The sequence below is a fragment of the Desmodus rotundus genome, chromosome 6, assembly GCF_022682495.2.
Source record: "Desmodus rotundus isolate HL8 chromosome 6, HLdesRot8A.1, whole genome shotgun sequence".
Taxonomy (NCBI): Eukaryota; Metazoa; Chordata; class Mammalia; order Chiroptera; family Phyllostomidae; genus Desmodus; species Desmodus rotundus.
This window is the reverse complement of record NC_071392.1, coordinates 96,770,170-96,796,534: the sequence shown is the minus strand read 5'-3', so window position 1 is coordinate 96,796,534 and position 26,365 is coordinate 96,770,170. Positions and strand designations below refer to the sequence as shown.

The 26,365-nt window shown below is 53.5% G+C and overlaps 1 pseudogene; it reads right to left on the bottom strand.

Moving 5' to 3' along the window:
- Positions 1-26,365, bottom strand: part of LOC112303878 (serine/threonine-protein phosphatase 4 regulatory subunit 1-like) — a 51,089-nt pseudogene that overhangs the window by 8,300 nt on the left and 16,424 nt on the right.

Here is a 26,365-nt window from a genome sequence, read left to right as displayed (position 1 = left end):
CCCCCGGCATAGGCCAAATCACATCCTGAATAGCTGCAAAAGCTTGATGGATTTCTACAGGGGAGACAGTTATTTGAGAGATTTCTAGTTGAGGAAGAAAAATGAAAACTAAAGATACCGAAATAAATCTTGACAAGGTGAAAACTAAAACCCAAACAGCAGCCACCACAAACAGATCCAGTCGATACTGCGGAAATCACATTGTGCAGCTCGGGAAGGGGAATTATGTAAAGCGGTGCTTTCGCTCCATTAGAGTCACTCAAACCTTTACCAGTTCCTTCTGCCGGCACAGATGGAATTAAATAACCCCCCCACACACAGTGATATACAGGTCTGAACCACCTTGGGGGACAGTTTTATTTAATAATCGTCTCATCTGGGTTAGACCTTTTCATAACATCTCTCACTGTAGCATAATTTCCTTTAGAGGCTGAAGTGCCTGAACCACGCCGCGCCCTGCAGAGAGGGCTACGCTCAGAATGTTCAGGAAAGCTCGGGCAGAACACTGCTCCGATTAATAGGAAAATATTGAAGAGTGGGTGATTCATCTCTTATTTGGTTCGAATAAATTGCTTTATAGAAGAGCAGAACACTCTAATTCCAAAGTGACTCGGGCCCTGTCTCCATCGGAAAATGAATGTCTGCCCGGAGACAGAGGTATCTGTGACTCAGAGCTTTGGAGCCTGGTTCGCCCCTTAATAAAAACATAATCTCTTTATCCAAAGGAGCACTATTACTGCTGGTTAGAAATCAATTAAAAGGTAGCAAAATGAAGAATTATACCATCTAATTTGCCTTCTCAGAGCCCCACACGTTTTACTTACTCTGCTAGTTCATATAGAAACCTCCAATTCCTGCTGTTATGGGTTACTACAAATTCTTGAAGCTGATAAAGATACTCTCCCCTTTTGTCTTCATGAAGCAACTATTTTTTTTAATGTACACATAAATAAAAATCTGTAAGCCCTTCACGTGACCCCACATGCACTGTTTTATTATACTTCAAACTGTACATTTGTTGCTGGGCAGCCCCCCACCACCTTTCTGACCCAGAGTGGCTGTGCTTCCAGTCTCCTCCTGGGCTCCTGCCTGTGCTGTGTGGCCTCAGGGCCCCTAGCTCTCCCCCTGCCTGGTGGACTCTAGTCTGTGTGTCCATAGGCCAGGGCCCCAGCTGCTTCCTGGGAGTCGGCCTGCACAAAGCCGGGCAGAATCCTTCCAGGGCAGTTCAGCTGGTGGAAGCAAGTGATTAGTTTCTCTGGGTCATTTGTAAACTATTATTCTTGCACTCATCACTCCTTTAGGAGGAGAGGAAAAAAAACAGGCAACCAGGGAAGCGGCAGCATCTTACAGAAAGAGCCCTGTATGCGGCAGGGAGGCTGTTCTCTGCCAGGCTCAAAGCTGGGCAGGCTGCACACCCCCGCCCCACCACCCCCAGGCCTGGCTTCTCCTGACTCAGGGAGCGTGCTGGGCTACCTGCCCACCACCCCCCACAGAATTAGACCTCTAAGGGGCAGGGGATTAGGAGGAAAGGTATAAAAACATTCACCCACCATCAAAACAACACCCACTTTGAGATTCTGGATGGTATGTTTCAAATGAAAAAAACCAGACACCTGCATTTTTTGTTTTCACTGACACTCTATATAGCCAGGGTTTTGAAAAACTGTTTTGAAGAGGGAAGGTTTGTTTTTGTTTTAACCCTTCTTTCTACCTTCTGGAAATCAGAGAGGTGTTTAAGAACTCCCATTCGTACTTCGTCCAGGTCTTTTAAAAACCCACGGAAGATGTGGACCAGGTCAGCAGCTGCTAACTGGTCCCTGAGCATCATAGCCAGCTTGTGGATGAAGAAGGCCAGGGTCCGATGTACCTTCCACTGGGGCGCCCAGCAGACACACGAGCCACAGAAAGCAAGCACAGTTGATGTCATCAAGGGCGTGAGTGGTGTTTCTGGAGCAAAACTGATGCTGCCAGGTGTTAGCTACTCCAAACTTCATTTTCTCAGAGACCAGTAAACACGTCAATTGCAGCCACGTGAATGCTGGCCGAGAGCCCCGCTCCGGCTCCCCGCCTCTAGCTCATCAGACACGGCCTGTGCTCGCATACACCTCCGGAAGGAGACTCTCACTTGCACGTGGGAAGCTCATGTGGCATACGTCTCCTTCAGGCAGGGCCAATTCTGCCTGCCCAGTGCGAGCGCCACCCCTGGGAGGCTGTGGGTGCAGTGCACGGCTCTGTGGGTGTCGACCGCCTGGGCACCAGCCAGGTCAGTCGCCGACATGCACTCATCCAGCAGGGGCCAAGGTACCATATCCTGGCAGACAGGAGAGAAAGGGACACCGGCCCACTTGCTGGGCAGACAGGGAAAACAAGGGGTTTGGAACCAGGAGGTGAAAACAGAAAGGCAGAAATGTGAGAGGGCCAAGGGGCCTTCCGCAAGCTTCGGACCGGCCAGCTTCCCGCTCCGTGAGTCTCCTGCTTGGACTGAAGGCAGAGCAAGCCCACACTCGTCTTCTCCGACTGCACCCACTATCCGGCATCTCAGAGCAGAGTCTAGAGGTCCACGTCTGGTTCATCCGGGGCACACGGCTCTTGAGAACCAAAACAATCTTTTCTCGTGAGCTCCCCCAGCACGTAGTGCCTGAGCGCCTGCCTCTGGCTGACACTGACTTTCCCACCTGACGGGATGCGGCCGTCCTGAGACGGCCTGCTTGCCCGTGCCTCCGTGCGGGCCGGGGTACACAGGTTCCTGCACCTAAGAGGACTTACACGGCACGAGAAGCCAGTCCACAAGACAGAACAAAGCCAAACCCAGCTCCCAAAAGAAGCCCTCAAAAACTCTTCAGATGAAAGAAGAAAAAAAAAAAGCTGAATGACTAGTATAAATAGGCCCTAAGTATCACTGTGTAGCTGTCAAATTTTTCTTAGATTTGATTTGCTTTAATTAAAACTCTATTCTAGATTATTCAAAAGGCTTTAAACACTACTGCAGAGTTTACTACTTGTTTAAGTCAGAGGAAATATTAGCACCATAGATTGTGAGCTACGATATGTCATGAATATTGATGGAAGAAAAATATTTGCTTCCACTGGCCATTCTTAAATTTAACTCCCGGAGAAATGTGAAGTTTTGACTTGCTTTTCTTTTCAAGGAACGAACCTGGACCTTAGATTTATTCTCCTCAAGGGGGATGGGGTCAGGCCTCTGCTCGGTGCCCAGACAGCCACTGCTTCCGCCTGGGGCTCAGGCTACACTCTGGGGGGGCAGGGCGTGTTACCAACCAGTCACCCCAGAGGAAGCTGGCCTACTGCTCCCCCTTTGGAGACCCTCTTTCAATGCCAGAAGCGACTCCTGCGAACCAAGACCAGGGCTTCCCTCCAGGTACTAGAACACACATGTGCACAGTCACATACGACGTTGTACAGACAGGCCCTGTAAGTGCCGAGGCAAACAGACCTCATCCGCTTTGTTTCAGAACTGCTCGAGGCCCTCACCAAAGGCGGGCTAGCGCTGGCAAGCCCCAACAAGCCGAGCCTGTGCTGACCACTCTTCCAGCCCCCGAGTGCCCAGTGTGGTCAGCCTCAGCCCTTAAGGAGCAGCCACACATTTAGGCGTGAGCCACTCCGAAGGCAGAAGAAGTTTGCGAGAAACGGGAGAGCAAACGTATCCAGCTCGGCCTGGGGTCTGGGGACTGCGACCGTGCTGGGCCTGAGAGGAGGCGGAGAGGCCCGGATGCCCCACTTCCCCAGAGTGGGAAGGCATGCCTGGCAGGGGGGCGTGGGCCCGGACACCCGCTCTGGATTCTCAGCGGTGCAGACACTTGTGATGCCAGCCAGTGGGCCCGTGCACCAGGTTAACCGTCAGAACGTGCAAGAACGTCCAATGGTGACACGCTGCTCTCTGACCACTGAGTAAACTGACCGAGGTGGCCCGGACCTCCTGCCTCCAGCAGGACTCAGGTCCCCGCCCCCTGCACGTGAGACGTCACCCAATCTGCCAGCTTCATGCGCTCTGACAAAGCAGCTCAGTACGTGGTCCGAGAGAGTGGACTAACACGCCAATAGCGGCTTCGCTGGCCCGGAGGCCTGCCCCCAGAACCCTTGGTCCCCGGGGCCCCACCAGGACACACTGCTTACTTGGATAGAGGGCGTGATAAAACAAACATCTTGGTGTGATAACCTAAGGCCTCAATTTCTCCAACTTAGTAAACTCACACAGGTTAATAAATAATAAGTCATTTTTCTCATTTCAGGAACTCACGTTGCTCCCAAGGCTCTGTCAGGAACTGTGGAGAGTGCCCACCACAGGAGCCCAGCAGCGCAGGTGTCGGTAACTGGTCCCTGGTCGGGCAGCCTCCGCCCCAGAAAACCGCCTGGCAGTCAGAGACACGCCAGGGGTGAGAGGCCCCTCCTCCCGCTGGGCACCTAGGACTCAGCTGGTGAGCCAAGGTGGCACGGTGGACGTGAGGAATGGGGGCGACATGGAGGAGTTGAAGGGGCCAGCCCCCCCCTCGGCTCCTCTCCAGTGGAGAGAACTACTGCCCTCACTGTTGAAGCTTTTTGAGTTTTGTGCTGCCTTTTCCTTCTTTTGCAACGGGAAGGTCCCACTGGAACCTAAGAATCAAGCTGCAAATTCAAGACCCAGACTTCCCACACCACAGACCAGGGCTGGAGGGCACGAGCCCTTCAGACCCACCCCTCAAAAGGGCCAACTGGGACGAATCAGTTCTTTTTTTCCACTCCAATGAAGGTAGGGAAGTCCCCCTGGGGGAATGCAGCCACACCCTTCTCCCTGACACACCAGATTTTAACAAGGAGAACAACATGAGTTTTCTTGCCTATTTTTTGAAACAAACCAGCAAAATCGAGTATCACTTCATTTCTTACTAATGAAAGGTAAGTCTACGGCCATACCACCCTGAATGCACCCAATCTCGTCTGAAAGGTAACTCTAACAAACTCTTAAACATTTATATTCAGGCTATTTAAATTTGTCTCTTGTTTTGCTTCATTGGAGAGGGCCTAGGGGGGAGGAGAGGTGACAAGTTAGTTGAGCTGCTAAAATCCAGTTATAAACAGTGAGAACGGAAAAACTCTGGCATTCTGGCCCCTGGAGACCACGGGCGGGAAGAGAGTGCCCACCAAGGCACGTGAGAAAGAGAAGGTGCCGCCATGCCCGTGGCTTTGATCACGGACTCCTCCCTAATTTTTGTTCTTTAGTCTCATTCCAACCTGGGAAGGACCCCAGCTCAAGGTGGTCCAAGTGTGAGTTTAGTAGAAACTAGGGCAGCATCGGAGCCTGCCACCACAAGCCACCTAGAAAGCTTCTGGAAAGAGTCGAACTAAGCAACAAGCCACAGGGTCCCACTCGCCCAGGATGCGAACCCTGTTCTCTTGGCCCTTCCAGAGAGGCCCCAGCCACCCTGGGCTGGAAGAGCACCTCGAGGCTGAGGCTGCAGGCCTTGAGCAAACTCTGTCGAAGGCCTCTGTCAGCTTCCAACTGGAGGGGCTGCACGAACTCACCTCCCACTGTGGCCCAAAGATCTAAGCATCGGTTAGCAGGGAAACAGAGCATTTATCTGCTTAGCTCCACTCCCCGCCCCGCCCAGAAGCAGCTCACGTCATCTTTGGAGAAGAGGAAAGGTCCTTTTTGGTCTCCCCACCTTGTTTTTGTGGAGGAGAGTCAGGGTTATCAATCACCTAATTGATTGGTTGTCTAGTTATCCAAAACATGACCTTAAGAATAAAATCAAATTCGCCATTTATCATCTCTGCCAGGATATATTAGTAAGAGAGAAGCGGCTTTGTGATTTCGGTCCCATCCGTGGTGGCTGAGGGAGAGGGAGGGACTCACTGTGCCGTGGGACCCCTGGCCCTGGAGAGCTCACTAGGTGGGGGCGAGGCTGCCGAGCTGGTGGATGGGTGGACGCAAGGCCAGGGCCTGCACGGGGCCCTCCATGCAGACGGCTGCCGGCTGGAGCTCTGGCTCACTCACACAGTCCCGAGGCGTGGCAGTGCTCACTGCAACTGTTAACACCTGAACTTGAGCTGCAGGGAGAGAAGTTTCGAGATTTTGAATGGCTTTATATGGTTTGTAGGGATTCACTTCTGAGGAACCCTCACAACCAGACACTGGCCCGCCTTCCCCATGTCCGTCCCTACAGTCATACTCTGGGTCCCAGCACGGGCGCTCAGGAAGCTGTGAGGTTTACGGTCACGAACTTGATTCCAACCAAACGCCAGCCACGCCCACAGCATCACCCTGAACCCCAAATGCCTCAGCTGGGCAACCAGAGCTCAACGCCTCCATCGTCCACAGGAAGACAGCACAGTGCCACTGAATGCTGGTGTCCAGGACAGAGCCGACATGGGGCGGGGGCGGGGGTACTGCTCCCCCGCCGACCACGCAGGGCGCTGCCTTCTCCGCCACACACGCAGACGAGTGACAGTCCTGCCCAGGACTGCTCATGCTTCCTGCCCAGAGCGTGACTGCTGGAGCCCCTCCTGACAGCCAAGATGACACATCCCACAGACCCTTCTGTGACAACAGACAGCTGTTTCCATGTCCCAAACCCCCAAATGCACACACCGCACTGCCTGCATCGTTTTCTGTTGCTTCAATCCAGCAGACCCCAAGACTCATTAGAATGCTCAGAGCTTGCAGCTGGCTCCCCACTGGGCCCAGAGCGAGGACCCACCTCCTCAGCACAGCCCACAGGGCCCTTCCCAGTGGCCTGAGTGACATCTTCGTTCACAAGTGCCTAAGGTATCACCTATTTCTGAATCTTGGGGGGCACAGGCCCCTCTGAATACTAGTGAAAGCTGTGGGTCCTCCCTTGCAAAAAATTTAAGCGTACATGTACACACCGGACTCTACACGACATCAGGGACCTGAAAGAACCTCTGAGACGCAACCCTCAGCTTCTCCACGTGGTAGATGCCCAGCCGTCCTTCAAAGCCCATGTAAAATGTCCCCTGCTCGGCAAGGTCTTGTCCCAGGCATGTCCCCAGTCCCCAGAACGACTGGCTACCTGCCCTGAGCTTCCACAGCGCGCCATGCCCACGCCTGTCCCAGCCTGTCTCACCCGTGCCGGGGGCTTGCTTACACAGTCCCCTCTCCTCCACCTGACCACGAGGGCCTCGCACGTAGGTCACCGCTGCCCCAGCCCCCAGCCCAGGTCCCGGCATGGAGATTAACGCAGCTCTAGAAATACATTTCCAAAAGCAGGCCTTTGTCCACGGCTATTAGAAGTGATATGTAACAGGTGCTCATTCCTTCGGCAAACCCTGACTTAATTTCCTGTATCAATTTAAAGACAATAATCACAGGGCTAACTGGATTTTCACATTTCCTTTCCTGAAAGCACCACAGATCCTTGCCCGGCAACAGCACGGTGTTGCCGTTCCCAGGCTCCCCACCCCTGAAGAACACAAACGCAGCACTGTTTCCAGAGGGCAGAGGCGCGGCGACGGCTGCACATCCGCAGGTGGCACCTGGCCCAACGCTCAGGGGAGCACTGGTCACAAGATGAAAAGTAGCCCAAAGGAGAAGGGGCGCTTTTCCTTGCTGCGCAAGGACAACACCCAGAAGTTTAGCTAAGGGCTGGGTTAGCAGGCTCCAAAGGGAGCAGCCTCCTTAGCTGTTCACAACAAGAAAGGCGTGCGGCCAAGGGTGGAGCAGCGGCCACGGAGCTCCTGAAATTGCCACTGCTGCGGCCACGCCCAGGAACCTCTGCTTCTGAGTTAGAATAGACCTGTATGGCTGCGGGCAAGGAGGCCGGTCCCCTGCAGCCATCTGTAGGGAAACATGTGTATAGAGTCACCAATGGTAAGTCCACGCACAGATGCAGCAAGACACGGGCCCACGCCACCAGCCCCAGAAACACCGTCTGCCCTTTCATCAGCCAGCAACACTTACCGTGAACACCCAGATCGTTCACCGTACGTGCTCCTGCAAACCATCAAGGGCTCCCTGGATCCTGCTCCTGGCCCTCCAGCTGCCGTGCGCCGTCTCGAGTGTGAGGTGGCCCTCTCCCTGGGGCCCAGCCTCACTCAGAAGCAGCTCCAGGTCCTGGCTTATGTCAGGGAGAGGACTTCACCAATAAAGGAAATTACTGGACGATGTATCCTCAGGACTCCCTGGGCGGGCCGGGAGTCGGGTCCAGGGTGGCTGTGGATGGGGAGGCACTGGCCTCTGGGGGAAGCCTGGTCACCTCGGCTCCCGCCAAGCCCAGGTCCTCCGCTGGGCTTTCCATTCGGCCATCACAGGAGCACCGGACACGCAGGAAACTGCCTCCCACGGGTGGGTCTGGCTCTGCCTGCCCCGGCTGTGTGCAGCTGGGTTCCATCAAGGGAGGCAAACATTAGTACCGTGTAGTGGACTGGAAGTACATTGCGAAAGCACGGGACCCACCTGCCCGCGAGCTCCATCCTCCTCCTGAACTGACCACCTGACGTACTGTGTCTCCCAGAAGATCACAGACTCTTGCAAGAAGATGAGCGGTCCACCTAGCCCTCTCTGCCCCATGGGGCGTACCATGTACGCTGAAAGTGCCACATGGGAGTTCAGCCAAGCCCCCCACTGCACGCAGGTGGTGAACGGCCGGCTCCTGGCACAAGTAGCAAGACTTCCTGTGCTTCCTGCCCTTAGGGCCTCCACCAGGGGGCAGGCCTGAGAAAACAAAAGGGCTGAATCGGGCAAGTGCTGGCTGGCTGTGAACCACTGGGGAAGGTGTGGCCGAGGCATGCGGTGCCCTGCCTTGAGGGCTCCGTGAGCCTGGGTGGGGCGGGTGGAAGGACGGAGGGACGCACCAATCTCCTGGAGGATGGATGCTGGGGTGTGAACTACCTACCCTCATGCTCCAGTATAATTATTACCCCTGGAGAGACACCTGTGAACTACCTCAAATGGTCTGGTTGCTATGCACCCAACATCCTCAGAGACAAGATATTTAAAAAATCCAAGGTCAATCATAGAATTTACTAGAATAACAGTGTATGGTCTACTGATGGTGGCCCGGGAATGTCACCATTAGGCGCTCGTGATACCCTAGGGCACTAAAGTACTTCTGGGAGACTTCACATTTTCCCTATGTACATTATCCAAAGACCTTCATTAATCAAAAAGTAAGAGAAATTTTTCTTTATAGGCTATTTAATCACTACTCTTAATGAATATTTTATCTAAATTTAGGAGACACAGTAGCTTCATTATTTATAACCCAGTAGTCATGTTTCAAAATCATTATTGCAATTACTTTTTGCTTCTTTACATAATTAAAGCTCTAATATTCCATCTTGCCCAGAAGGTCACTGTCACTGAAGTTCCAGACAAGATAATTGCTAGAATTTTGGGTGGACGCTGGAGGTGAGGCAGGACCCCGGTGATCATCCGGGCGCAGCTCACCAGGCAGAGGCCACGTGGCCCAGCTGCCTGCACCAGCCGACCCGCAGGAGGCACCGGGCTCTGCACTCAGAGCTGGCGGCCGGGCGCTGCTCAGGTCGCTGTCCTCGCGAACACGGGGGCCAGCCTTGGGGGCAAAGGTAGAAATGAAGGGGCCCAGGGACTAGATGGCAGCCCGGCGCACCTGAGACCAGCGAGAACAGCACTTAAACGTGGCCTTGGCCAGGGCTGACCCCACGCTGAACGGGGCGGATCACCAGGCAGTTCACTAACCCCCCAAAGTATGTCTAAGCAGATTTACTGCCTTCTAAGGCATTCCCTAAATCCCAAGTAAACTATTTTTTAACAGAAAATAAGGAGAAATTTAGCACTATCCTGCGGTTCTTAGTCTTCCAGAATATTAATTCCACACCAAACAACCCCAGACTTTATGAAGCGTCTGAACAGACCGTCTTCATCACTGCAGCATACTGAAGGTCAGAGCAGAAAAGGTGACAAGCCCCCGTTCCGGGCTCTTCCTTCTCATTCCCACGAGATTCGCTCCCAATAACGTCACGGTGGGCGCCACTTAGAATCGCCAGAGCTTCGGAGATGCTGGGGGTTTAGTGCCCTAACCCTCACAAGAGCTGAAGGTGGCCATCAGTGACGAAAAAGACAAAACACGGTCACAAGTGCAGACACCAAGACGAGGCCCGTGCTCGCCCATCAGCAGGAGTCGCTGACCAGCCAGACAATGAGAGGGGACAGCTGGGCTCTGCGGACCTCGGGGGCGTGTTGTGGGACACTGCCAGGAAGCACCCCGCACAGGCCTTCCACACCCCCGCACCTCATCCGAGCAAAGCTCAGAAAACTTGGGGCTCTAGAAGAGCAAAAAGGACTGCTGCTCAGACCTGGGCACCCTGGGGAAGGGCAGAACCTGTCTTAGTGATGCAGTGAAGGCACAGCCATCAATTAATGGCAAAAAAGGGAAGCATATAATAGCCTAAGAGGAATCATTTGAAGCCAATAGACATTGTGACACGTGTAATAAAGTAATTTTTCCTTCACTTCATAATTCCAGTAAACGACCCAGTTACATTTAATAAGGCAGCAGGGAAAATAACCCCCAAAAGGCAGAACGACTGGTACTCGTTATGTGATCACAGAGAAGTACTGGGAACAACTTCAAAATCGAGCGGCTACCCCACCGAGCTCGTCCACTCAGGGACCACGGTCTTTAGGGGATTTCAGCGATAGGAGGTGAACTGTTAAAAACTGCCAGGAACACAGGTAATTCCTGTGCACAGGAATGCAAACATCACCACCCCGCAGGTGACTAGCTCTGAACCGCCGGCAGAGTCACCGCCGGACTCGCTGGCCTGACCCCAAGCAGGACTTTGGTGCCTCCGTTAAACCAGGTCTTGTATCTTACTGGGCCGCCCACCAATAAATGACTTAAATGAAACTGCCGATACGTCCTCATTTTACATCTGTGTGAAGGTCTTTCAAAACGTGTCCTTTAAAAATTCGAGCGTGGAATTTCGTAGTGTTTTACATATTCTGTGGTGTTTTACATATTATGTAAGTACTATGTAGTTTTACATACTATTGTAGTGTTTTACATATTCTAACGTGGCATAACCAGCCGAGAAGCCCTGCAAACGGGAATGGGCGAGCACAGGTGCGCCAGCGCCAGGAAAGGAGAGTGAGCTGGTCACTGCTGGCCTTCATGCGGGCACTCGCAGCACAAGGCCACACTCACACCCACCGGAGCAGCAGCCCGCGGAAAATTATCTTGGGGATAGGACTATGTGGACATGGCTCATACTTCAAATAAAGTAAAATGAGCTTCCGAACGTAAATTTAAAAATCACTTCAAAGATGACACTTTCGGAGGTTGGGCTCCAACCACTCAGGTAGCAGAACCTGCCCCGCGAAGCAGCCAGCCCATACTGAGCCTCGCTCTCCAGGCTCCAGGGCCCAGTGGGCCCTGGGAAAAGGGGAACGGGATGGGGTGCAGGGCCTACATCAGCCCAGCTCGAGTGGGTGTGGTGAGAGGCACTGAGTCCTCTGACCACGCTGTCACTGTCGTGGGGGAGCCGAGTAGGCAGAGATGAGTCTTCTCTGACACACTGGCGGAGGAGGGGGGTCCTAAACCAGAAAGGGCCCAATGAGACGCGTGCACTCCCGAGCTGGGTCTGAAGTGGGAGGAGGGTCCCACCAGGCAGGGACAACACTGGAAGGGGGGCAGCAACAAGCAGAAGGGTCAGTGGCTGGCTCACAAAGTGGCACTCTACCCTGCTCTGTCTCAGAATTGTCAGGGAATGTATCAAAAATGCAGACCCTGGGCCTGACCACCTTCCGCCCTCCCCAGGACTCAGATGTGTGGCCCAAGGGGAGCTGCCCCCAGGCCCGGGCGGTGTGAGGCCTAAGCAGCTGCCTGGAGGTGAGGCAGGAGAGCTCCCGGTGCGGGGACCTGAAAGGCATAGAAAGGTCTGGTTGTTACCCTGGAAACCAAGCCCTGATGCCCAGGTTTTGAAGCCCACGAGTGGGGTGGGAGAGCAGTGTTCTGCAAAGCACAGGGGAGGAGGAACAGAAGGGGCGGGGTGGGACAGTGGCCAGCAGGGAGGCGACCTGCGAGGCCCCAGGAAGGCCTGGGTTGCTCCTGCTCTGCTGCACATCCCAGCTGCCTCACACTCATGAAAAAACATTCACTTCAGAAGTCAAGCAACTTGAAAGAGATGAATGCAAAATGGAGCTGCTGTTTCAAAGGAGCAGACTCACAGACACAAAACCGTACAGCTGATTTTAAAAGTGCCCTAACTAGTACATCAGCAATTACAATAGGCAAAACTTCACACACCAAACATTTCTCAGTGGCTTCTTGACCAACAGCATGACAAATATCACCAAAATTTGTTGCACATACCTAAAAAAGGCAAAAGGTATAGCTATTGTTCTCATTTTTCTTTTGGTTTTAACAAATCACGGAGACTAACAAGCAGGAGCCTGGAGAGCAATCGCTCCTCCCAGCAGGCAGCTAACAAGCACTTGCTAAGCCCAGCGCCCACACAGCACCGCCCCAGGGCCTGCAGAGCCCTGGAAGTGGAAAATTTACAATGGAGTACCAGATTCTGGGACTTTCTGCCTCCTAACTGATCTCAATACATAATGCATCTGGTTAGTGATGGAGCAGAAGAGACCCTTAACAGTCTCCACAAGGTGAGCGAGATCCATCTTCTCGCTGATGCATCACGAGGAGAGGCCAGAGGGGAGAGGAGGCTCTTCGGGGAGGGGCAGCAGCGGCCTTCCAAGGGGGGGGCTTGACAGACAAGGGACAAGTGACTGACAGGGAAGAGGTCGGGGTGGCAGTTGGAAGGGACACCAGTCACCCCAGAAAATGAAAGGCTTTGCTCGCAGGGGCACCAGCACCCCATCACGACTGCGAGGCCCCTGTGCCCGGGACAGCAGGCTCGCCCCCCACACAAGCACAGCAGCAGGGCGCTCTGTGGCCCCCAGTGGTCGGGAACACGTTCACCGGCAGCACAGTTCACGTTCTCTCCCCCTGCCATCCGCACTGGCCCGTGCCTCCTGCGGACTGCGGCTCCCCAGGGAACCCAGAAACTCTGCAGGCATCGAGTTCGAATTTGTTAATGTTTTGAATTTGTGGGGTTTTGAAACTATATGTGCCCACCTTGCGGACTTGACAGAGCTTCCTGTCACCACACGGTTTCCAGAATCGGGGGCAGCAGGCGTTTGGAGGCGCTCTTGCTCAGTGCGGGAGCCACTTTGCAGGTGGCCTGTAAAGAGGAAGGAAGTGGGGGCACTGGAGGCGCCACAGCTGGCGTGCCACCTCTCCGCCACCGGGGTTCTCGGGGCTGCTGCCCCGCCGGGTCCTCTGGGAGCTGCCATGCGTGTGCAGGGAGCGGTCAGCCCTCCTTGCAGCTTCCTCGCAGGTCTGTCCTGCTGCAGTTCGCCTTCTAAAAGATGGCCTCCCCTCCTCCTTCTGTCCTTTGGTTGCTCTCCGGGGACTGGGTTTTTTTAAAATATTTTTTCAGGATTCCATAGTCGTCATCTGCAGGAGGGGTAAGTCTGACTCAGCTACTGTGTTATTACCAGAAGTTTTGATTCTTTTTCGTAGTTTTCATTTCTTTGATGATACTTCTGTCTGTCCACTTGTTGTGGCCCTATTCTCACTCCAGAGCTTGTGCATATTTACAGTAGCTGTTTCAAAGTCCTTGTCCAGTTGGCCGATTCTCACAGCTGGGTCTTCCTTGGGTTTGTTTCTACTGACTGATACTGACCCTGAATGTGGATCCCATTTTCCCGTTGTTGTCTGTAGTATCTTCTTGATGAAACGTTGTGGACACTCTGGATTCTGTCACTTTCCTCTGGAGCATATTGCCGGGGTCCTAGCACACAGCTTGGACTCTGCCTGCTCTGCAGCTGCCGCCAGGCAGCCCCTTGGCCTTCAGGCTGCTGCTTTTCTCCGTGAACCTCGCCATCTCCCCTGTGCACACACAGGAAAGGGTCAGGTTTAATCACGGACTGGGGGCTCTCCCTATCTCAGCTCCCTCCTTCCTCTCTCCCCAGGCTTCTACCCTCCCTTGCCAGCTGCTTTGGCAACCTCAGTCCCTGTTCTCTTGACTTCTTAAACCAGTGATGCTGTAGCTCTTGCTTGCAGTCCAGGTACTCTGCATAGGCACACAGAGTGGGGGTGTCCCAGGCAAAAGAGCCACAGCAATGAATGCTTTACCCAGTGTAGTTCCCTCCGGCAGGCGTCTGTTCTCCTCGAGGTTCCACTCCCCAGTACCTACCGGTCACGTTTCATGCTGGGCCCAGCCCCCACTGTGCGCCCCACCTCCCCGCTGTTCGAGTTTGGCCACATCCCTTAACCTCTCCGAGTGCTCCTCTGGAGAAACGGGGATCGGTAATTCCCTCGTTACAGGGTTTGGGGATGCTACATCAAGCGAGTGCCTGGCCATCAGCAACCCTCGGGCTTCAGACAAACCCTTATCTGAGGAAAACCTGAGAAATATCTGGCCTTTTATTGATCCTGTGGCTGGCAAAACTCAAAAGGAGGGTTCCTTGCTTTTGCTTCCTGTGCATTTTGGCAGTGTGTTGAATGTCGGCTAACAGACGCGCTGAGACAAAAAAAAAAAAAAAAATGGCCCAAATGACAGAACACTTCAAAGCTCCAGAAAAAATACAACTAAGCGAGGAAGAGATAGCCAACCTATCAGATGCACAGTTCAAAACACTGGTTATCAAGATGCTCACAGAATTGGTAGAATCTGTTCGAAAACCAGATGAAAAAATGAAGCCTATGCTAAGAGAAACAAAGGAAAACGTACAGGGAACCAATAGTGATGCAAAGGAAACTGGGACTCAAATCAATGGTGTGGACCAGAAGGAAGAAAGAAACATCCAACCAGAAAAGAATGAAGAAACAAGAACTCGGAAAAATGAGGAGAGGCTTAGGAACCTCCAGGACATCTTGAAACGTTCCAACATCCGAATTATAGGGGTGCCAGAAGGAGAAGAGGAAGAACAAAACATTGAAAACTTATTTGAACAAATAATGAAGGAGAACTTCCCTCATCTGGCAAAGGAAATAGACTTCCAGGAAGTCCAGGAAGCTCAGAGAGTCCCAAAGAAGCTGGACCCAAGGAGGAACACACCAAGGCACATCATAATTACATTACCCAAGATTAAATGCAAGGACCTACATCCAAGATTGCTCTATCCAGCAAAGCTATCATTTAGAATGGAAGGGAAGATAAAGTGCTTCTCAGATAAGGTCAAGTTAAAGGAGTTCATCATCACCAAGCCCTTATTATATGAAATGTTAAAGGGAGTTACCTAAGAAAAAGAAGATCAAAAATAGGAACAGTAAAAATGACAGCAAACTCACAGTTATTAACGACCATACCTAAAACAAAAACAAGAGCAAACTAGGCAAACAACTAGAACAGGAACAGAACCATAGAGATGGAGATCACATGGAGTGTTGTCAATAGGGGAGCAGGAGGGGGAGTGTGGGGGGAAAGGTACAGAGAATAAGTAGCATAGATGATAGGCAGAAAATAGACAGGGGGAGGGTAAGAATAGTGTAGGAAATGTAGAAGCCAAAGAACTTATAAGTATGACCCATGGACATGAATTATAGGGGGGAATGTGGGAGGGAGGGGGTGGGCAGGATGGAGTGGAGTGGGGGGGAATGGGACAACTGTAATAGCATAATCAATAAATATATTTAAAAAAAAAAAGAAGGCAGGAAAGAATTAACAGAGGAACAAAAACACACAAGACAAGTGGAAACAAATAACAAAATGGCCGAATTAAATCCAAAACAATCAATAGTTACATTACACATAAATGGACTACACACTCCATTTAAAAGGCAGAAACTGTCAGACTGGACATAAAAGCAAGACCCAGCCAATGCTAACATGAGCAGGAACACTTTAAATGTACATCATTCAGGGTGGTGAGCAAAAGAGTACACACACACACACACACACACACACACACGAGGGCGCCCAGCGGTGACAGCGACATCACAGCCAGCTACCGCACACACGTCGCTATCTGAGAGCTTCAGAAAGTCGCGTCTCAGTTAAAGGGTCAGTACAGCACAGAGATATAAACATTAAGTGTGTAGCCTTATGTGCTTAAAGTGGAAAAGGTAGGCTCTAAAATACTGTTTCCTTCTCAAGAAGCTAGAAAAATGCAGGTAACTCAACTGAACTCAAGGAATTAGAAGGAAGGCAATACTAAACAGTAGAAGTCAACTGAAAAGTAAATGAGCAATAAAGAAACTGACAAAGCCAAGAAGTGGTTCTTTGAAGATATTAATAAAACTGACAGCAAGACTGATCAAGAGAGAAAAAAAATTATCGATACATAAATGAAAGACATAATACCACAGATCTTACAGGCATTAGAGAGGTGAGGGAATATTGTAAACAACTTATCCCAGCACACTTAACAACTCAGATAACATCGATACGCTCCCCAAGACACACAGCTCACCCACAGCGCAGAGGGAATAAGGAGTCTCCAGAGCCCCATCTGTTATCAGCGAACTGAGTCTGTTATCAAAACCATCTCAAAAACAAAGAAAACCCGAGGACCACAGGTTTTTACCCATGAATTCTAACACATGTTTAAGGGGAAAAATAACACCAATCTTAAACAATATCTTTCAGAAAATAGAAGAATACAGAATACTTCCCAACTCAATTTTTGAGGCCACAATAACCCTGACTCTAAAACCTGACAAAAACAGAAGAGGAACAGAAAATTGCCGGCAACAGTCCTCTTGAATGCAGATGTGAGGACCCCCAATGAAATGCCAGCGAACGATGGGGAGGGAGCGCCCTTCACGGGAGAGTGCCGACCAGCATCCTCAGAAAGCTGATGGAGACGAGTGTGGCTTCAGAAGCGCTCTCCTCACTGCCTCTGGCGGGTTTGGAAAGCAGCACGTGGAGAAGCGTGGCGGATACCACCTCTGTGTGCTAAGTGACCGGGGTAGCAGGGCACTTACATCACCAATACCAGGGCAGCTGAAGTCTCGGCCCCCCTACATGAGATGTGCAGACACTTCCATGACATTCTGCCACAAACGCCGGGCCTGAAGGGCCTAGTGGGCATATTGCCCAAGCTCACCTGGGAGCCATTCTGCCAAAGGAATGGCCTGCACTCGTCCCACTTGTTACGGTGACGAAATTCAAAGACAGACCCAAGATCTGGTCCACATTAAAGGAGGACAAAGAAATGTGACAGCTCAGTGCCCTGCGGGGTCCTGGACTGGGTCCTGGACAAATGACAACATTTGGACATGGATGGCCCTGGTTTTGGTCAACGAACTGTGGCTACTTAGGAGAGAATCCGCAGTGTTTAAGGAATGTGCACTAAAGTGCGTATGTAGGAGTAAAAGGGCACAACGTCTCCACCGTACTCTCAATGGCTCAGAAGAACGTGACACGTGTGTGTGTACATCCCCGTGGGTGTGTGCTGTGGGTGCACATGTGCACGTGTGCAAAGAGAGAGAGCACAATAAACAAATGGTGCCCAACACAGAGACTACGGAGAAGCCGAATGAAGAGTGTGCAGGAGCTCATTACTGCAACTTCTCTACAAATTGGAAATCAAAACAAAAGGAAAAGTCCACCCCCAATTTTTAAGAACTCTCCCACTCCCCCAAGAAAAAGAAAAAGAAGGGGAAGGAAGGAAGGAGTAGAGGGGGAGGGAGGGCTTCCTGTGTCTGAAGTCTGCTCTCCTGGCTGCCCTCTTACAGCAGAAGAGGCCCCGGGTGGCAGCCTGCCCACTGGTCAACGGATTTGGGGTCTGCACACCGCAGACAGGAGGGGAAGTGGCACAGGGGAAGCTGTCCTCGAGACACGAGCGAGGTGGAGACTGGGTCCTGACCTGACGCGCGGCAGAATGCCACAGAGTGGCAGCCACAGTCAATGTGGACGCCGGGCTGCTGCAGCCAGGGTAGCGGGCTCACCTGCCACGCCCGCAAGACCTCATTACCACCTGTATACAACAAACCCCGAATCACGAAAAGTCAGCATGCCAAGGGACAAGAAACAATGTGCCTGTGGCCCTGAGAACCACGTGCACAGAGGGACGAGCTCCACTCAGTTGCTGGGAGCCAACTACTCTCTGCAGCACGGACCACCACATTCTTCTTGAGCAAACGCACAAATAAAAGTGAGCTCAAAAATAGGGACGGCAACGAAGAGTGAGGGAGCCTTAATGTGAAAACGTGTTGGGAGAGAAAAATAGGCTTCTGACAATTAGTTATAATCTCAGAATGCTAATGGCCTTCTTGCAAGCACAAGGAATTATAATTGGTCTCCAGTGGCCTGTTTCTGCTGTCGAGATGTAATCACAGGCTACGGCGCTTCCAGCTTCTCCCAATCCATCCACTCAACAAGTAACATTTATTTAGTTGACTCTGGGCCAGGCGCTGTGCTGGGTGCGGATGGCAGAAAGACACCGTGTTTAAGTAGCACACCCTTTGGAAGGAGAAATAAAGAAACAAATGAAGTGCACAATCCAGTTGCTAGATGAGAGCAGACAGAGGTGACCCAGCCTTCCGAACACATGAACGAGGGCGTCAGTGCCGAGTGCCAGCATAGCTGGAAAGCCTTCACCAAAGAGAAGGTGTGCACGTGGGAGAAACCCACCTGCAATTTGCACCCCACAAGTCAACTCAGGAATGCGCGGGGCGTGTCTCTGCTTTCTGGATGTCTCTGATTCTCCTGGCCTCGTGTGCACGAGGGGTGCTGGCATCAGAACCTGCGGGCTGTGACTTCGAAAAGTCCAATGGGTGGACACACGCACATGCAAAGGAGACCTGACCTTCCTGGGAGCGAGAAGCACTCCTGTGGGAACGGCGCCACCCTGAGAGTGTGTGCAGGCACACACGGGTGCAGCAGCCTCCACAGCGTGCAGTGTGGCAGGGCAGCCCCGGGCGCTCCCCCTCACACACGAGAGCCCCGCCCTCCTCGGGGGGCCCTGTGAGTCACACGTGGCCATCTCTTCCTTGAAGAACGAAGTCTACCCTTCACCCAAATGCCCGAAGACTGGACACACTTTGTTTTCAATCGAGTCTTTTCCTGTTACAAAGAAGCAGTGTGCAAATGTGCTCCACCACTCTGGGTGCCCACCCTGGGCCTCGAGGCTCCGGAGAAGGAAGACAGAACCGCTTCTGAATGTGACCAAAGCGGGTGTGGGCCAGGCCAGAGCCCAGGCCTGCTTTCTTCGGGTCTGCACGGAGAGCCAAGCACGGCCCCTCCAGACAGACCCCAGAGCACAAGTGTGCCAGCTTGCAGGGGGCAGGAGGGAGTTCAAGGCCGTTGTTGTTCTCTGCAGCCACACCTGAAAGCTTACACATTCAAATGATGGTATCAGCAACTTGGTTGGAATGAAAAATACAATTTATGTGAACTAATTTGTTCTGCAAGTGATTTGTGGAGATAGCTTTTTGAAGGCTTGCTGTATTTTCCAAATATTTTTACCACACACACATACAAAAAAACCCAGAAGAAGAATAATATTGCTGACAAGAATGGAGTGGCTGGAAACCAAACAAAATAAAAATCATGCAAAAATGCCTTTAGCATTATTTTTCATGGTTTATCAGTCTTAAGGGATAAGATATTTGGTTGTCAGTCGTAACCTTGGAAACTCGCCTAACCAACTTTCAAACAAAAAAGATCAAGTTGGCAAAGTTCACTGCTCAGCTGCCAAATACCCCAACTAGATGATATTATCCAGGTTTGTTTCACACGATAAATTTAATTTCTTAAGAGAGAAACTTGAAATTTATAAGAGAACCCTGGAGAATATGAATTCTAATAATCAATTATTCTTCAGCCTGATTCATCTCATAAACATATGGGAAATGGAAAATATTAAATTAAGTTTAAAAAGCCAGACCTCTAGCTCATAGCTGAGGAAAACTTTCACACAAATGAAGAATAAGTGCCAAATGTTCTGATGCTGTAACGCAATTTTTTGGCAGCATGGCATGTAGCGTTTCTACACGTTGAGAAAGAGAGGAGCCCCTTTCTCTGACGTCGCTGGTTTCCGCAGCAGAGCAGCTCTCTTCTACACTCGCCGTGCGCACGGCCGAGGCCACGACTCACCCATCGGCTGGGATGCCGCCCACCTGCTGGAAGGGTCCTGCTGGAGCTTCTTCCTGCTGGAGCGCCGAGGGAAAGCCCATGTGGGGCAGCGCTTCCTGCCTGGGTCAGTGCGTAGCAGTGGGGGCGCCACTAACAAGGTGGCCCTGGGTGGCCTTCCCTCTGGCCACAGAGCAGCAGGCCCAAGGACGGGCTGGGGAGTCCTGGTCTCGGGGCAACCGTGACGGCCAGTGTGTGAGCAGGGCCCCAGAAGCAAGCAGAGAGCTCCGGGTGACACAGTGACGTCACCGTGTGCAGAGTCTTACACACCCAAAGACACCACCAAATCGGCTGTTCACAGCAGAAGACATTTAGCATTTAGACCATTCCTCTCACTGTGCACCTTTAACTGACGCCGGCACAGACACCCGAACACGGCGTTTCCGAACTGCGGCAAACGCTGTGGCCACACCCGCCTCCCTCAGAGTGCTGCTTTCTTACTTGCTGACGGGCCCACCTCAGTCTTGTCATAATCAACAGCGCGCACACGTCTACAGATTTTCGTCATCCTAGTGCCACTGAAGTCATCCCCCACGTCACACTGGGTGGCTTACTTTGGGGAACGAGGTCCATGACCCAGGCAGGTTCAAGGGTTCACCTACACATCTCGGCATCTTGCCCAGCAGAAGACGAAGCCCAAATCACTTGGGCCCCATGCTTTGCCTTCTTAAAGCGATTGGTGACACGGGAGAGACCCTGCCAAACAAGCTCAGCTCTGAACTGTAAACTTTCTCTGCGCGAGGCCAGACCACCAGCCACCTTATTTACGAGAGCAGTGCTGACCGCAGCGGACACCCGCTACGTTTCAAGTCACACCCACACCCAGTCAGGGGACAGCCCACCAAGGCGTGGGGCTGTCATTCCCCAGACTTACGCTCATGGCTTCTGCTTTATATTCGCCATCACTGTCCAGGGCAGACAGCGCTGGCAGGATGGGGCACAGTTGGTGTTCAGTGTTGTGCTGGAAAACCAGGCCCTGCTCCAGGAGAATCAAGAGCGCGTCCTGACTTGATTTCCTCACCTGGAAGACGAAAGGGCAAACAGTGAAGCACGGAGCAGCCGCCATGCTCTCGGCACCCAGATCACCCCCCACCCCCTGCAGAATGCCTAGCCACCCCGCCTCCCCTTCCCTGCGGTCCTGGTCCCTCCCCCTGAACCCATCGGCAGGCCCACCTGCACCCTAACAGCCTCCTGCGCTTTTCTCTCACTATGCACGTCCCAGGTATCTACTCACACAGATGCACACACACGTGCACATGTGCACACACGCAAGCACACAGGCACACACACGTAGATAGTTTTCTGTGTGATGGCACACTGCCATCTGTCTTCCCCACTGCAGGTGGACCTGGAGGCTGGGTGCCACGTTGGGCTTGCCCTCTGTCCTCCACTGCACCGTCAGGACCTGGCAGCAGGTAGAAGACAGGGAGTGTACTGCCCTGCCCGCAGGCAAAGGGACCACCCTCCCATCGAGTCGTAAAACCCTGGCACAGCACACGTGGCGTGAATCAGATCAGCTGCAGCGGGAGGCACGGGCAGGGGCCCAGAGGCCAGCCCTACACGTGGGTCACAGGAAACAAGGACCTGGTGTGGAGAAAGAGGGAGGTGGGACACTGTTCTCCACAGTCGGCATGGGTGAGCGAGTGCAAGAGCTGGAAGGGAACCTGGGATGCTGGAGAGACGACACCTGGGGGAAATGAAAGCACAGGAGATCACCAATGACAGCCAGTCCTGAAACATGCCCCGCAGAGCCAACAGCGCGGCTGGAGGTCGGTGCTGGGAGCCGGGGTGGAGAGTCGGGAGAGCAGGGGAGGGCTGGCTGGAGGACAGCCAGCTCTTGAGAAACTTTCTGAACAGGCGACAGCATGGAAACAGTATTCCAGAGGCTGTCCCGGCACTGCTTTCCAAGGAAACGGGAGGCAACAATGGGAGGAAGCGGACAGGTTGGCGAGGCAGCAACCGCAGCAATCCTGGCGGGGGAGGCGAGCGGAGAAAAGGCAGTGTCGCCTGGACTCGGTGCCCGGGGCTGCCACCATGGCCAGCTAGAGGCGGGGAAAGCCCCCAAGCCCGCAGTGCATGTCTGGCCCATGCCAGGAGCAGAGGACATGACAGGGGCACAGAGCAGAGGTGTCAGACCTGCCGGCCACTTCACTGCGCAACAGGACCCCAGTGACAGCTGGCAAGGCCAGATGGCAGCTGGGAAGATGCCCCAACAGCAAGGCGGAGCCCCAAGTGGACATGGAGCCAGATGTCAAGGGCAGTTCAAAGCCCGCCAGGGGTGAAGGGTGGCCCCCAAAGCATGTGTCCACGTCAAATCCTTGGAATCTCTGAATGTGACCTTATTTGGAGAAAGGGTCTTTGCAGATGTGGTTAACTTCAGGACCTTGAGATCTTCCAGGATTAGCTGGGTGGGCCCTAAAGTCACAGGGGTCCCTAAGAGGGAAAGGCAAGCAGAGGAGAAAGAAGAGGGAAGAAGGCCGTGTGAAGATGTAGGTGGAGATGGGAGTGACGCAGCCACCAGAAAATGGACAAGACAGGAAGGATCCTCCCCGGAGCCTCCACAGCGAGCGCGACCCACAGGACCCCTTGATTTTAGACTCAGGTCTCCAGAGCGGACAAAAGAAATGTCTATCGTTTTAAGCCATCCAGCCCATGGTGTTGCATTCTGGCTGCCTGGGACACTCACCCACCAAGCAAAGAAAGCGGCGAGAGCAGCACACTCAGCAGCGCAGAGAGGAGCTCTGGAGATCAGGGGACACCCCCCATGACAGCAAGGAGGCGCCCGGGTGAAAGGGCAGGCTAAAGCCCCAGTGGAGGTCAGAGTGGTGATTACTCCAGTGCCTAGGGGAACCCCACGGCTGGCGGAGGAATGACGAGAGCAGGCTTGGCCTTAGCGAGGGCAACAGCTGAGACACCTTGAGGGGCTCTGAAAGCTGAGGGAGCAGGTGAAGGGCTCCCAGGCAGAGATGTACCCAACTCTGACCTGGGCACAGCTCCGGGGTGGGAGCCAGGAAGGAGAGGGCGGGCGGGCGAGACATGGCTGAAGAGAGCTGGGTGCGTCACCGAAGATGATGTCAGAAAACCAAAGATGGCTCGGGAGGTCCTCACCTCAGGCCACCAGTGACCGAATTGGAGAAGAGGGAAGAAGCAAGACCGAGGGAAGGAGAAAGGTGCGGGGGCTGGAGTCCTGAGCTCTGGGTGCTGCAGCGGTCTCCAGGGAGAGCTGTCCAGAGGCTGTGGAGTTGGAGGTCAGGACTCACGCCCCAGGGACGTGGGTGAGGGACAGCAGTCAGGTGGTCACCGCAGGTGGGTCTCCCTGGGACTGTGGAAGCAGCTGAGACCGAGGGGATCCTGGCACTATGAGAAAAAGACCAGGCAGCACTCTGGAGGGTGGGTGAGGACCAGGGCTAGTGATGGAAACTGGGGAAGACGCAGGCACAGGGAAGGGTCGAGCAGGGAGGGCACCCGAGAGCCCACACTACAGTGGTACAAATGCTGTGCCCCAGTCTGCGCTCAACAATTATGAGCTGGGCCATCAGGGCATGAGGCTTCCCCCCAGAGCGCCGGGCTGTGCCTCTGCTGGAGTGGCCAGCAGCAGCATCTACGGTGCGGGGTTGGCTGTGCGCAAGGGACCTAACAGATGGGAGGGCTCAGAGCAGGGCTGGGCACAGCGCACCCCCTCCTGCCCCCGAGTGCTGGCCGGGATCGTTACAGAGGCCACTGTGCTGGAAGCCAAGGAGGGGAGAGTCAGGGCAGCCCTGTCCAGGAGGAGCAGAGAACAGTCTCTGCCCTCTGAAGTGGTCGCCCTTCTGCCCTGCTGTCGGGGTAGGGCTGCGAGAAATGCCTGGCAGGCATCCCAGAAAGGAGTCTTCGAAAACTCAGAAGTACTTAGCAGTGACAACCCGTACAAAGGGAGCAAGCCAAGGGAAGGAAGAAGTCCTGGAGAGAGAGATAAATTGTGGGGAAATATAACATGCAATAATACCATAAAGCAGTTCAAAGAAATGACCAGGAGCTTCCCGAACCCCCGTGGACAGAGCTGCGGAACGGAGGGGTAAGAACAAGCAGCAGGATGGACGGAGAGCGTGACGGCACTGAGGTGAGGCCTACAGCACCCCAGACAGGGCTCCGTCTCACCCAAGGCCACTTACACAAGCGGTGTGCCTAGAAAGCCCTGGGTGGGAAGGGACGCACCCCGCTCAAAAGGGGCTGGAGGGAGAAGAGTGGGAATGGGGGGCAAGAGCAGTTTTCACCGTGTCTGTAACCTATAAAGGGAAAGGGAGGAAGAGAAATAGCAAAATGTTAACACTTGTCAAAAAAGAGCAGTGGGTATATGGGTGTTTATTACAGAATCCTCTTGTGTGATTCAAATATTTCATGATATTTTAGAAAATGAAACTACTTTTGAAAAAAACAAAAGCATTGGAATTACAATGGATTCGTTGAGTCTGCGGCTTCCGGGAGCATCCTGCAGAGCCGTGAGCTGAGCCCCGGCCAGGGTTGCAGTGCAGCAAGCTGAGCCTCCACTGGGGCCGTGCAGGGGTTGGCGCTGCGGTGGCTCCTCACTCAAGGAGCTTGCAGTAGAGAAAGGACTGGCAGTGTGTTCAGGGTCAAGGCCAGGGGAAGAAAAGGAGGGGGAAACTTAGGCATGGTTATAATCGAAAGGGAAACACCAATGAGAGGGACCGGAAAAATAAGCAAGATTATGAGACAAGATGGAAGCAAAGAGGGAAATGAAGACATCAGACCCAAGATGAGGACGGGACGTCCGTTCCCGAGACACAAGGCCAGCAGGTCACGACAGCTGATTCGGTTCCAGGAATCTTTCCCGAAAATACCGACTAGGCACCAGACCCTGTGCTGGGTCCCTGAGACAAGCAAGACTGCGGCCGTTCGGTCCGGGCTCAGAGTCTGGAGCCAGAGAGGAAGTGCCCAGTGCTACGCCCAGCGGAGCCAGGGCAAGCCTAAGGCGCACAGCAGACGGGCCTGCTGAGGCCGCCCTGGCCTCCTGGGCCCCTTCTCCAGCCTCTGCTCCCCAGCACGCACAACCACACTCCACTGTGCCTCTAAGACCACAGTGAGTTAACGAGGGTGGCCATGCTCCACGGGGAGGTCCGGGAGAGTAAACAAGACAACTTGGCTCACCCGGGGGCATGCGTGGTGTGTCCCAGGGAGAGCTCCGAATGGCAGCTGTTAAGCAGCAGCCTTCACAGTAATAATATAAATGACATGCCCAATTTTGTTGATTTCATACCTTTCATGAGTGGCTGCATGTTCAATGGCCATGAACAGTACCTGGTGGTAAATAGAGGGGCAAACTGGCCTGAGATCAGAAGCTGGGCGGGACCTGGAGTGCCCACTCCCAAGTGCAAACCAATGGGTGTCTGCTGAAGTAAGAAGCTAACTCATCAGGGACCCTCGGGCAGGCAGCTTGTGAGGAGTGTGGGCTGTGCCCGAGGGCACTGAACAGTCTGAAGAAGGTTGGGTGACTTCACCCCACTTTGGTGTGTAGAGATGACAGGGACGGAGAAGAGGGGGTGCTCCCACAGGCTCACGTCCTTATCATGGCACAAAGGAGACAGGGTGGGGGTTTCACTGGAGGCAGGCACGGCGAGCAGGAAAGGTTCCCAGGACTGGGGGGCTGGGGCTCTGCAGACCCAGAGGAGTCCAGTGGTGGCCCACTCACTGCGTCGGGGATGAAGCCTGAAGGCCTCTGTTTTCTCAGGGAGGTAAAAGGCAAGGCCATCTGTGCGCGGCGAGGCAGGGCGAGGCGGAGGCGTGATGAAAGTGGCAAAGGTCTGAGAGAGCTGCCGAGGATAATGTGAAAAGCAGCTGCCGAGGGACAAGGACAAGGACTGCCAGGCAACGCTGCAAGTCCAGCAGTGAAGGGGGCCCATAAATCTGCAATGGCACCAATCAGTGCAGGAGGGGACGCCCCGCCTTGCTCAGCACCCAGGGCTGGAGGAGGCTGGCGGGTAGGGGTGGGTAGGCGCAGCCAGGTGGCAGAAGTGCTGTGAAAAGGACAAACAATGGAGGGTGACAGTGGGCTCGGGCCTGGGAGGCTGGGGGGACAGAGAGAGCAGCTGAGGACGAAGAGGAGTAAAGGCAGGGGACAGGGGAGTCAGGGACCAGAGGCCTCTGGGGCAGGGAGGCACAGGGTGGATGGCAGGTGAGGAGGGAGGAGGGCGAGCTGTGGGGAGAGAGGAAGTCCATCTCTGGGACTTAGAGGAAAGGCAGAGACAACGGAGAAAGAGCGACCGGGATCCCGGGGTGCTGGGAGTGTGGG